A 12355-nucleotide genomic window follows, 5' to 3' on the forward strand; every position below is an offset into this window, starting at 1 on the left:
TTTCAAAAACAAGCTAGCACATTGTAATGGCCACTTACCTCTGCATCTCTTGCTGCACTGTGCCTGGTCTGGCTATGACACTGCTGGTAGGCCTCATAGCTGCTGGTTGAACAGTGTGCTGGGATGTAGGTTGAGCAACAGGTGAAGAACTTGTGGTGCTTCCAAGCTGATGACTTAAGCAGTCAAGCAGCACACGGACTGCTGATTCCACATTTAGTGTATTCTGAAAATATAGAGGTATGTGAAGGCTGCATACAGCAATTAGAGACAGCTGGAACATGAGATTTTTGAGTGACTAAATGGATGTGTTGTCACATGTGCTGAACAGCTGAAAAATGAAAATATACATTAATTAAATAATTGTTTAATGGATCAAATACAAGACATTCCCAAAAAAGAGGGGGAAACAACCAACTACAGCACTACAAATCACACAAAAGGGCTCATCTCGATTGTCTTAATTGAAACATACAACTACGAGCTCCAAGTTGTCCTTCAAATCTTTGGAAGCAACTCAAAAGATTTTCTTATGCAGCCGTTTTAAGGAGGGAGTAAATTGTTTTAAAGACACATCTTGGAACAAGGATGGACCACTGAAAAGATTTCATGGGTCAGCTTAAGTAACGGGTCCGCTGATAGATCCTCTAAGGAAGTCATATAGCTTCTTGATGTTGAGGTTTGAAAACCAGCTGGACTGTAAATGATCATAAACTAATATTGCATTGTTTATCATATTGGATAGTATATCATATTTCAGATTTAATATACAGTAAATATTTTGTTGCAGTATGTCTGTTCTTTTTTGTGAAGTGTTTGATACTAATATGACTTAATTATATGGGTGTTAAAAAAAGATTCAGCAATATATCACGAAATTACAGCGCACAGCACAATTCTTGAATTGATTTGATACGCGGCCGAATCTATTTTTAAACCTCAATTTTTTTAATGGAAATATTCAACCAACGTCTTACTTTAGGGTTAGGGTTCATACGTTAAACATGGAAGAATGTTATATTAATGGACATTAAGCCTTAATATTTTATTTCAATACTGTTCAAACATCAAACAGATTTCAACAGGTTGTTGTTAAATACAGTGGCTCACAGTTATGAACCTGAAGTTTAGTATTAGTAAATAAATAAATGTTCATACAAATCTTACAGTGTACACGTACAAGTTAACTGATGAGTATTTTCTAAATTTGAGTTAAAAACAAACACACGCAATAAACAATTTATAGATTCGTATCAGGATTAATTGGTATCGAATAGAATCGTGACCTATGAATCGTGATACGGATCAAATCGCCACGTACTAGGCAATTCACACCCCTACTTAATTACACTGGCTCATGATTACCACATCTAAGAAAGTGATACCACCTACGCCTGAGGAATTTGTCAAATTACACAATCAAGGGATGACGTCTCATTTTCCTGAATTATTTACAAAAGGCCAGTTGTTGTTTTTTAAGGTTGGTTGGGTTATTCGAAATGCTCGTCCTGTTGAGTGTAACAGTAGTAGTAGTACGGCATCATAACTGATAAATTAATATTAAAAATGGAAACTCCCGTTAGTTGTTATGTAACTATTGTATACATATATGCTATACATATAAACTTGCTACCGGTAACTCTCCTAAATTAAACTACATCAGGCTCACAACTTTGCGTTTAGACTACTGCATAACTATTACTTTGACAAGAACCGCACCAGGCCCATGGTGTGCGTGCTGAATACTGTATGCAAAATAGACCTGAAAAGAACTCAGACACTGAGTTGAAGCTACGAGAAGCTCAAGGGAGCGCTGGTGAACTATATGTCGACCACCCACTTAAAAAAAACACACCATTAATGTCAAGACAGTAGCGATATTCCGCTCACCTGCTGCTGCAGCGAAGAGCTGTTGCTCTGATCGGTCATTTTTCTAGAAGGCAAAACAAGATAAAGAACACTATGGAGTCAAATGTGTACATACATAACATCGATTGGGTGCATCTTCCCTCCAGTACCTGTCAATGGCGCATATATGAGCTACATGAATTCGTTTGTTAGCCAGCTAACTAATACAATAAATAACAATTTTAACCAACACAGGGGAGCAGCGCACTGCACCATTCTTGGCATATAATGAAGTAGTTTAGTTGTTCATTGTTGTCATATAGCCACAATATTCCAAAGCATGAGATGCAATTAAGTCCGTGGCGCCAGAAATGACGATAATGACTAGACTGCTTTAGCATGAAATCAAATGCCAGCTAGCTAGAAAGCTAAATATGTGATGCTAATCATAAAAACAGGTTGGATGACCATCGTTTAAACAACAATATTTGAAAGAATGATGAAGTAACATAATACTTACCTTGTAATAGCAAAAACCAAAAGAGACTGAAGTATTCTTAATATGTATGTTGGTTGGCGACGATGTGTCCTGCTTGTATCCTTCCGCGAGTCCCGCCACCGTCGTTCGCTAAACCAATGAGGTTGCGCTCCAATCCGCTCAAATCCTTCTCACTTGATTGGTCAAAACAACCCTTCATTACACCAGAGCCCGCCCCCTTCTTTACGAGTACAAATCACGGCGCTCTACAAGTACAAATTAGTTTTGCTCCATTTGTAGCGCGACAAATGGGGCAAAACTCACGTCACTGAACAGCAGCAGAAAACCCACTTGTGACTCCTAGTGGCGACTTCTTTGACTACAAGTTGTCATTTCTACAGGTACAAATCACAACTTTTACAGATACAAATTTATAGTTTTTGTACAGGTACAAAAATTTTTTTGTACAGATACAAATCATGACTTTTACAGGTACAAATTTGTTTTTACAGATACAAATTTGTTTTACACATACACATTTTTTTTTACAGGTACAAATTTCTTTTACAGACACAAATTTTTTTTTTACAGGCACACATTTTTTTTACAGATACAAATCACGACTTTTACAGATACAAATTTAGACTTTTTTCTACAGGTACAAATTTTTTGCACAAGTTAGTTTTGCACCATATTTACCTCCATATTTGAACGTTGTGTTATCCGGCTGCTGTTTTAACAAGATAGGTAAAGTTAAGTGCTAGACATGGTAGCCTACATGCTAACTACACCTGCTAGCGCTAGCTAGAGCTAGCAGATCTCACTTTAAGGTTTTAATGTGCAGTAAAAGAAAACAAAAACAAAGAAAAGTTTGAGTAGGCTCTAAATCTCAATTGTGTATAGCCCTCGTTGCTACAATATACAGTAAGGCTTTTGTCTCGTCTATCGTCGTCGTGGTGGGGGTGGGGGAGGGGGGCGTCGGTTGTTGAGTGGCGTGTCCTGCTCGATCGTGTAGCGGAGCGGCGCCGATGAGGGATTTTGGAAGTATTTTACACTGTTAAATGACCTTCATTGATTGACTACAGCACACATTTGTAAATTGTCAAAGCTGCCTTTATTTTCCCCCTTGAAAGATTACCGTTGGTTTCTGTAGCGATCGTTTTTTTCACGGCCATCCAGAATATCCATCCATTTTGCCAAACCGTTTCACCTCATGGAAATTAATCTAAAAGAAAAAAAAAAGTAACAATGTTATTACAATACCGTTTTCTTTGTTAATAAGTAAACAAGGAAGTCTATAGTGGATCCATTTTTTCTATTGTTGAGGATTTATTGAAGGCTCTGCTCACCCCATCCATTATTTATAATCAATGAACTATACAATGTGTGATGTTACTATACTTCAATTGATGACGGTTTCTTATTTTTATTACAATGACACCACTGCCTCATTAGACTCAATGTACATTTTTAATGTTTCATACACATCTGAGATTAACTACAAATTTTATCTTGAATCTTTTAGCGATCCGCTGAGCACTGTGCGAATTGGAAAGCTGCTGACCGTGATACTTGGATTTCAAACCTTCAGCACCGCCTTGGACTTCCACCTCATCTACCTGCTTCCATCTTGCCCTCAAACAACATAATACATATATAAGATCTACATCACAGAGTCTAGAACGCAAATACAGCTGAACTTGCACTCAACAGCACATTACAAACACTCTAATATCATTACTTTACTATTTTGTTGTGTTTAAATTTATTTTCTTTTTTACTGCCAGTTTACTTTTGACTTTGTCTTGGGAAGTTTTTTTTATTTTCTTTTTGCTTACAGTAAAGGTAGCTGTAGCAGCATGCCGCGGAAGGGGAAGCGTTCCGAGGCAGCCAAGCGCCGATGGAAGAAGCTGGACCTTGCTGCTCCGGAACTGAGCCCAAACATCGCACCCCAGCAGGTACTTTGCCTCTATTCAATTCTGCACTTGGCGGTGGTGTATTCTGTGTTGAGTTATTTTGAGTCACACTGCTAGGTCCTCAATGTGCTGTATATTTTGTTTTCAGCCTCGGTCCCCACCCTCTGCCACCAGTGATGGGACCACGATGCAGTCTCCAGTGAACAAGGTACGAGTTTCACGCCATATTTTAGCAAGAGTTTATCATTTTTTTATTACTATTACACTTTTTTTTAATATCCTAAACATTTGCAATGTGATTTAGAAGGCCAGAGTCCGAACTTCAGCTCCAGCCAGTCGGCTCGCCACTGTGGACGCCCGCTCCCCACCGCATACCTCTACTGTGGCTGCCCACCAGGTATGTTCCACAGCAGGCAAAATGCAATTAACTTTGTTAATGTGCAATACACATTATTTCCGGCTACAAATATAGTCAAGCAGAAAAAAATGCTAAAATGCTTATGTAAAAAGCAGTCTGTGTATTCAAGACACTCAATAGTAATGTAAAAAAATCCTTTATTAAAAATGGACTACCAACATGTTTCAACACAAGATTGTCTTCACCAGGGCATAGTTTGACAAATATAGAGTGTATGACTGAGCGATATTTGTGCATTGCTTTATTCATGTCAAACTAATTCTGAATTTAATTGTGATGAAGTCTGTTTTCTACAAGATTTCAAAATTTTTACTGATGTCAAAAATAAACTCACTAACATTGATCACAAATTTGTGAGATGCTGAGCCCGGACACAGATATTTCACATGGTTTCTTTTAAGTTACATAGACCAGATGTAAATAATAATAACTAAGACGGTTATATTTAACAACTAATGTTTTGTTTTAGACTTCATGTCTATCTAAACAGTGTATGTCATTGTTTTGTCAAAAACATATTTCTATATACTTCCTTTATACTATAATCTAATCTGGTACAATCTGCTGCCTTTCTGCTCATGTATTTGATCAGAAAATTCTAGCAAAATTGAGCAATTGTGACTGTATTTCAGACACAAACAAAAGTATCAGTTAAGTCCTTGAATCTCTTTTGTGATTAAGAATTTCATTAATAAACCTGGCCTGAATTAACATCACTTGTATGTACAAAATACCTGGTCAATTTTAATTGAAACTAATTTAACCATTACAACCTATGTTTGCTTTTTACTGTATATATTATGGTGACTGTGTCATGTTTTGGGTTCTGTTTTCCTTGCGTGTCTCCCTTGGTCTTGTTTAAGTGTGATCCTGCCCTTCCTCGTGTGATCCAATCAGTGCCCTCAGCCACTTGTGTCTTGCCCCAGGTGTGTCTTGTTGTGTCGTTAGTCTGTGTATTTAGTCTGCTGTCTCCCCTCTGTCTGTGTCGGGTCATTGTTGTATTTCCCCCTGTGATGCTGCCCGTTTTTGCCTTGAATTTTCCCTCCATGTCATGCTGCCCGTTTTGCCTTGTTTTCTCCATATTATGTTTTTCCGTGCAATTTAGATCTCACCTTTTGTTTTGTAGAAATTAAAATCCCCTTTTTGATTGAGCCTCTGCCTCCTCGCCCTGTCTTCCCGCATTTGGGTCCTCAAGCTTCCCCTCCTTGACAGAATGACCCGACCCGAGAAGGACCCAGCGGGAGCGCTGAAAGCCAAGATGTGGAATCAGGAGGCGCGCCTGTCACGCCATGAGGAGCTCCAGCACGCCATGGCCGCCCAATTGGACCTGCTGTCGTCCTTGATTGAGGGAGTCGTGCGTCGTTGGGCTTCAGCTGGTGGCGCTCGGAGTCACCAGCCCCAACTCCCCGAACCACGTCTGTCGCACCTTCAACTCTCCGAACCACGTCTGCCGCCGCAGTTCCAAGTCCCCGAACCGCGTCTGCTGCCGCAGTTCCAAGTCCCCGAACCGCGTCTGCCGCCGCAGTTCCAAGTCCCCGAACCGCGTCTGCCGCCGCAGTTCCAAGTCCCCGAACCGCGCCTGCCGCCGCAGTTCCAAGTCCCCGAACCGCGCCTGCCGCCGCAGTTCCAAGTCCCCGAACCGCGTCTGCCGCCGCAGTTCCAAGTCCCCGAACCGCGTCTGCCGCCGCAGTTCCAAGTCCCCGAACCGCGTCTGCCGCCGCAGTTCCCAGTCCCCGAACCGCGTCTGCCGCCGCAGTTCCCAGTCCCCGAACCGCGTCTGCCGCCGCAGTTCCCAGTCCCCGAACCGCGTCTGCCGCCGCAGTTCCCAGTCCCCGAACCGCGTCTGCCGCCGCAGTTCCCAGTCCCCGAACCGCGTCTGCCGCCGCAGTTCCCAGTCCCCGAACCGCGTCTGCCGCCGCAGTTCCCAGTCCCCGAACCGCGTCTGCCGCGGCAGCCCCAAGACCCCGAACCGCGTCTGCCGCCTCCGCGGCAGCCCCAAGACCCCGTGCCGCGGCAGCCCTAACACCCCGTGCCAAGGAGGTGCACGTCCCACTGCCGTCTTCTCCCTGTCTGGCGGCGCACGTTGTGGTCGCTCTTTGCTCCAGTGTGGTGTCCGGGGCGCCCTCCGGACTGGCCTTGATGGGTGTGCCAGGTTCCCGCCTCCGGGCCCCCCTCCGCCCGCCCTGTTTTTGGACCTTTATGTGTTAGGGACGTCTGGGAGCCGTCCCTTGAGGGAGGGGTTCTGTCATGTTTTGGGTTCTGTTTTCCTTGTGTGTCTCCCTTGGTCTTGTTTAAGTGTGATCCTGCCCTTCCTCGTGTGATCCAATCAGTGCCCTCAGCCACTTGTGTCTTGCCCCAGGTGTGTCTTGTTGTGTCTTTAGTCTGTGTATTTAGTCTGCTGTCTCCCCTCTGTCTGTGTCGGGTCATTGTTGTATTTCCACCTGTGATGCTGCCCGTTTTTGCCTTGAATTTTCCCCCCCATGTCATGCTGCCCGTTTTGCCTTGTTTTCTCCATGTTATGTTTTTCCGTGCAATTTAGATCTCGCCTTTTGTTTTATAGAAATTAAAATCCCCTTTTTGATTGAGCCTCTGCCTCCTCGCCCTGTCTTCCCGCATTTGGGTCCTCAAGCTTCCCCTCCTTGACAGACTGCACATGCCTACAATTGTGTAATGTCTATGCTTTATGTTTTAGATGTCCCCTGTTGGTGCCAAGGCTCTGGTACCAGGTCAGTCATAATTTTAATTGCTTTTGCAGCAGTTTTACAATCGATTATTTTAAACAATTCCAATATTTTGCTGGTTCATATACACTCAAAGTGGAACATGTACTTGTACTGTGCATTGTCAGCAATTGAAGTTGAGACTTGACATGGTATTCTGTGTGTGCATCATTTTAGGCAGAGGCACTGGCTGGCGCCACAGAGTTCGGGAATGGCCAGTTTCAGCTGTGACTGGGCGGAGGCACAAACTGGTCATTCCAGTACTGAACCAGGACAACACGGTATGTTTTATAATCAACTCTGCCTTTATAACAAATTAACAACCTTCATTTGTGTCTATTTTTTTTTTAATTACTTCTTTCCTTTTTTCAATTACTACTTTTTTTTTTCTTTTGTAACAGTTTGTCCTGGTTGTTGGTGACTCCCACCTGCGAGCCATTGCCGATGGGGTTGTGAAGATGCCGGAGGGACGTTTCTCGTTTGCCGTGATGTCCACCCCGGGTGCCAGGGCCTCCGAGTTGCGTGCTGAATGCTGTTCTGCCTCGGTCACCCGAGGTGGTCTGCATTTTGGCTCCCAGCAACAACTTGGGCCGCCCCATCGCTGAGGCAGCGGCTGACTTTGGCCAGCTCTTGCACACCGTCTGCAGCCGCTGGCCCAACGTAAGTTCACACATTTCCTTCATATAGATCATACATTTACATTTCAAGTATGTACTTGCATATGTCAAATATGTTCTGTTTAAAATACATTTCAGCCTTTTCCCGTAGTTAAACAGTTAATGAATATTGAAGGATGGAATACGATTGAAAGTTCATCTTGCTCCAGATGTATATTTTACAGTTTTAAACTTTGTGCAGGTCGTTGTGCTGGACTTCCCCCCTCGTCTGAACGTCGAGCTGGACCAGCAGGACCTTCTTCGCCAGGAGTACAACCGGGTGGCAGCACTTATGGGTATGTTCCATGTTGAAAATTGTTTTCACACACAAAGTTCTACTTTTCTTTAAGTCACCTCCTGATCTGATTTCATTGGTGTCTCAGCGGGGGGGACTCTTGAGCTAATAATGTTTTTTCCTTTGTTACTGTAGGTATTCGCTACCTATCTGTTGCTGGCCACTTCCCGCTGTCACATCTTCACTTGTGGTGTAGAGACGGTGTAAGTACATTAGTTGCTGCAAAAAACAAACAAACATTTTATTAGTGCTCCTCCTATCAAAAGTATGTTTGTAGATGTATAATATTTTTTCTGATCATGTCTGGAAGGTACACCTCAGTGACAGCGATGGGATGTCGGTGCTTGCGCGGTTGCTGTGGGCTGCCGTCAACCTGCGGATGGAGAGGACTGCACCACCTGCACCGGCTGCTCCTCAGCGTTCGCCACCAGCTCGAGTGTTCAGACCAAAAGTGGTTGTTAAGGGTGAGGTCACTGCGCCTCAGCCTTCCAACCCTTTTGACTGGACACTCGTCGGGAAGGCCAAGGAGGTAAACGCAAGCCTAACATGTTTTTGAAAACCTCCTAACATGTTTTTGAAAACCTTAAATTTTATGAATGTGTGTGTTGCAATAATGTCACTAGTCATTTCAGAGCAGCTCGGTTGTGGACTCTGAGGTCACCTGTGGGCCCACTGGGTGGATGGGCACTCTCCAGGTTTGTGATGGTGATCATGGATTCATTCAGCCTTTTACCATGGCACATGTTAAAATTCTATTTCTCTATTTCTATTTTGTTGTGTTTTTTACAGTGCAACATCCCATTGAACCCTCTCTGGTTCAGCCCACCCATGTTGGAGGCGATGGACAAGCTGTCTCCAGCTCATCTTTCCAGCCCTGAGGACTGCCCAGGATCCAAAGGATAAGAAGGTATTTACGTTTTCCTATTTTGTTTGCCCGTTATGTTTACATATCTATCTTCATGACAAAAAAAAAGTATAGTTAATTGTCCATTCTTGTCGTAACAATGCTTCGCAGTAAAAGCAAAAAAAATAAAAATATTTAATAATATATATCTCTCTATCTCTATCCACCGCAGGGCACAGACGACAGCAGCCAGCCCATAAGAGCACACGGAGAGAGCACCAGGTTTGCATTGCATTCTTATCAGCCCTGAGAAGTCTTACTTAAAATCACAAACAGAAATTAGTGACCCTTCACACAAGTGCTGTGTGTTAAAAAAATATTGTTTGCTTGTCGTTTCAGCCAGAGGAAAGGCCAGCCCCTGCGGAGGTTCCTTCCAGACCATCATCCCCCCGTCGTCCTGGGACTGAGGTAATTTTTTTTATACTCACAACATTAACCATTAACATATGAAATGTTTAAAATTATATTAGTTAGAATTTAAGATAATTAAAATAGTTTCAATCATTTCAGGATCCTGCTGTGGGACTTCCTCAACGCACGCTATCCGTGAGGGCCACACATTCACAGATGGATGAAAGGTACTCAAGTTTTTCTCGCAACCACCAGTGTACTTGTATGGCTCTCACTTTCTTGGCCTTCCACGCTGAGGGGTTGCAGTTTAATTCGCTTGACCTTGACAGGGTGCTTGAACACGGGGACTCTCTTTACATGGGTGCTAAACAGCAATTGATTTTGGACCATAACTTTGGGAATGATCACTTGACTGTCGAGGAGATGCCAAAACAAGTCATGACGGACACCAATGTCTATAATGTACAGATGCATGAGCTCAGCGTTGGTTATGTCATAGATGACGGTCATACCAAAAGAGACTTGGGATTGTCTCTTGGAGCTCAGCTTGAGTGCTTTTCACAAAATGTCACTCTTGCTTTCTTGATTGTGAATCCAGAGTGTTTTGCAGTATTCCGTGACACATCAGGATACTTTGGGTTATTTGATTCACATTCCAGATCTGAAGTGGGCTTGCCACACCCAAACGGAACTGCAATTATGTTGACTTTTTCTCACTTGTGTGGCTTGGTTGAGCATTTGCGTCAGCTTTTTGAAGGACATAGCCGGTTTGCAACCTATGAGTTTGTGCCAGTCTCTTTTCATATTGATGGCAGTTCCATTAAGACGCATCGGGATTCTACTACAACCATATCAAAGGCAAATGAAGAGCTACTAATTGAATTAGGTGAATCCCCAAGTAAAGCGATACAACTTGTGATCGGTATTGTACCAAATCAAGAGCTACATAGTGCTGTACATGTTGAGCCAAATAGCCAAGCAAGTCAAATTAATGAGAGTCAAAATATTCCGGAACCTCAGCAAGGACTCAAACTGCTGCATGTTAATATAGATCTTTCTAAATGGAGTAAAAGTCAGCGTGCAAAACATTTATATAGAGAACGTCAACCCATTCGTAAGTGCCAAAGAAAACTTTCAATTACATCTAATTCTAAATATCACAGTGATCTGTGCTTTAAGGAAAAAAGAAGCTCTATCGGAAGAATAGATACAACAGTGATTCTGCTTTTAAGGCAAAACGGCAGCAATATCTGATTGATAAATACCAACACGATCTTGCTTTTCAGCAAAAGCGGAAGATAGTGATGAAAAGGTACATAAGAGTTAAATACAGAAATTACCTTTCTTTTCAAAGTAAACAAAAACAATACTTGCGAGAGAGGTACAAAAATGACCTTTCTTTTCAAAGTAAACAAAAACGATACTGGCGAGAGAGGTACAAAAATGACCTTTCTTTTCAAAGTAAACAAAAACGATACTGGCGAGAGAGGTACGAAAAAGACCTTTCTTTTCAAAGTCAACGAAAACGATACTTGCGAGAGAGGTACAGAAAAGACCTTTCTTTTCAAAGTCAACGAAAACATTACTTGCGAGAGAGGTACAAAAAGGATATATCTTTTCAGAGTCAACAGAAAAATTTACATGCGAGAAAGGTACCAAAAAGATTCAGCTTTCAGGCTCTCTCATATTAGGCGCTGTTTACAAAACAAAGAGGACAGGCGTGATTCAAACGCGCTAAAACGTATTCGCCACAAGTTAAATTGTGCTGTGAAAATAATAAGGAAATATAGTCACATCATTCCCCAGTGTCAGGAAATTGAGCAGGGTCAGGCAAACGGTGTAGTAGACGTCTCTGTGGAAATGAAGCAGGCACTCGTAGATCCAGAAATGGAAGCCACCATCGCTTCTTTCCGGGAAAGGGTTCGGCATGGGCCGACGTATATCTGCACAGTGTGCCACCGTGCGCTTTTCCCCAATCAAGTAAAGCATTGCAAACGAGCCAGATACACCAAAGATGTTGATGTGGCGTTTGCGTGCTTGACAGGCCAGTTTGTTCACACTTGTAGTTTCCCCGCCCCATGTACCGTTGCTCAAGAACGGATGCAGGAGTGGATTTGTCATACCTGTGACAACCATCTGTTCAGAGGTGGCATGCCACCCCAGGCGGTGGCAAATAACTTGGCACTGGCACCCATTCCCGAAGAGCTGTCGGAATTAAATGTACTTGAACGACAGCTAATTGCAAAAATCATCCCTTTTGCAAAGATTGTTGCGTTGCCCAAAGGACGGCAAAGAGCCGTACACGGTTCTGTGGTGTGCGTTCCATCAGAGATGGAAGCCACAGTGAACTCCCTCCCAAGGCCGCGCAGTGAGGCCCAGCTTCTCCAGGTGAATCTGAAGCGCCGCATTGTGTACAAAGGTTACCAGCATTTTTACACTGTCAACATGACAAATGTCTTGGCAGCACTGATGATACTGAAACGCATTCATCCAGAATACAAAACTGTATCTATAGATGAAAGCGCTCAGTTTGAAAGTCTCCAAGAAGAGGAAGACGAGGGGGTAGGAGAAGAGAACATCCCTGAGGCCGATGCACAGCCAGAGAGCAGCGACACCCCCGCAAACAAAGAGCAACAGACTCCCCAAGAGAGCAAAGAGGAGCTCAGGCCGGGCTTGACACTCGACACCTGTATGCAGCCTCCTGACATCGCGCAGGAAAAGCTGTCATATGGGGACGGCATATTTAGCATCGCTCCTGCCCAAGGAAACAAG

Source organism: Leptonotus elevatus, chromosome 22 (genome assembly GCF_054856555.1).
Source record: "Leptonotus elevatus isolate MCC_2025b chromosome 22, RoL_Lele_1.0, whole genome shotgun sequence".
NCBI lineage: Eukaryota > Metazoa > Chordata > Actinopteri > Syngnathiformes > Syngnathidae > Leptonotus > Leptonotus elevatus.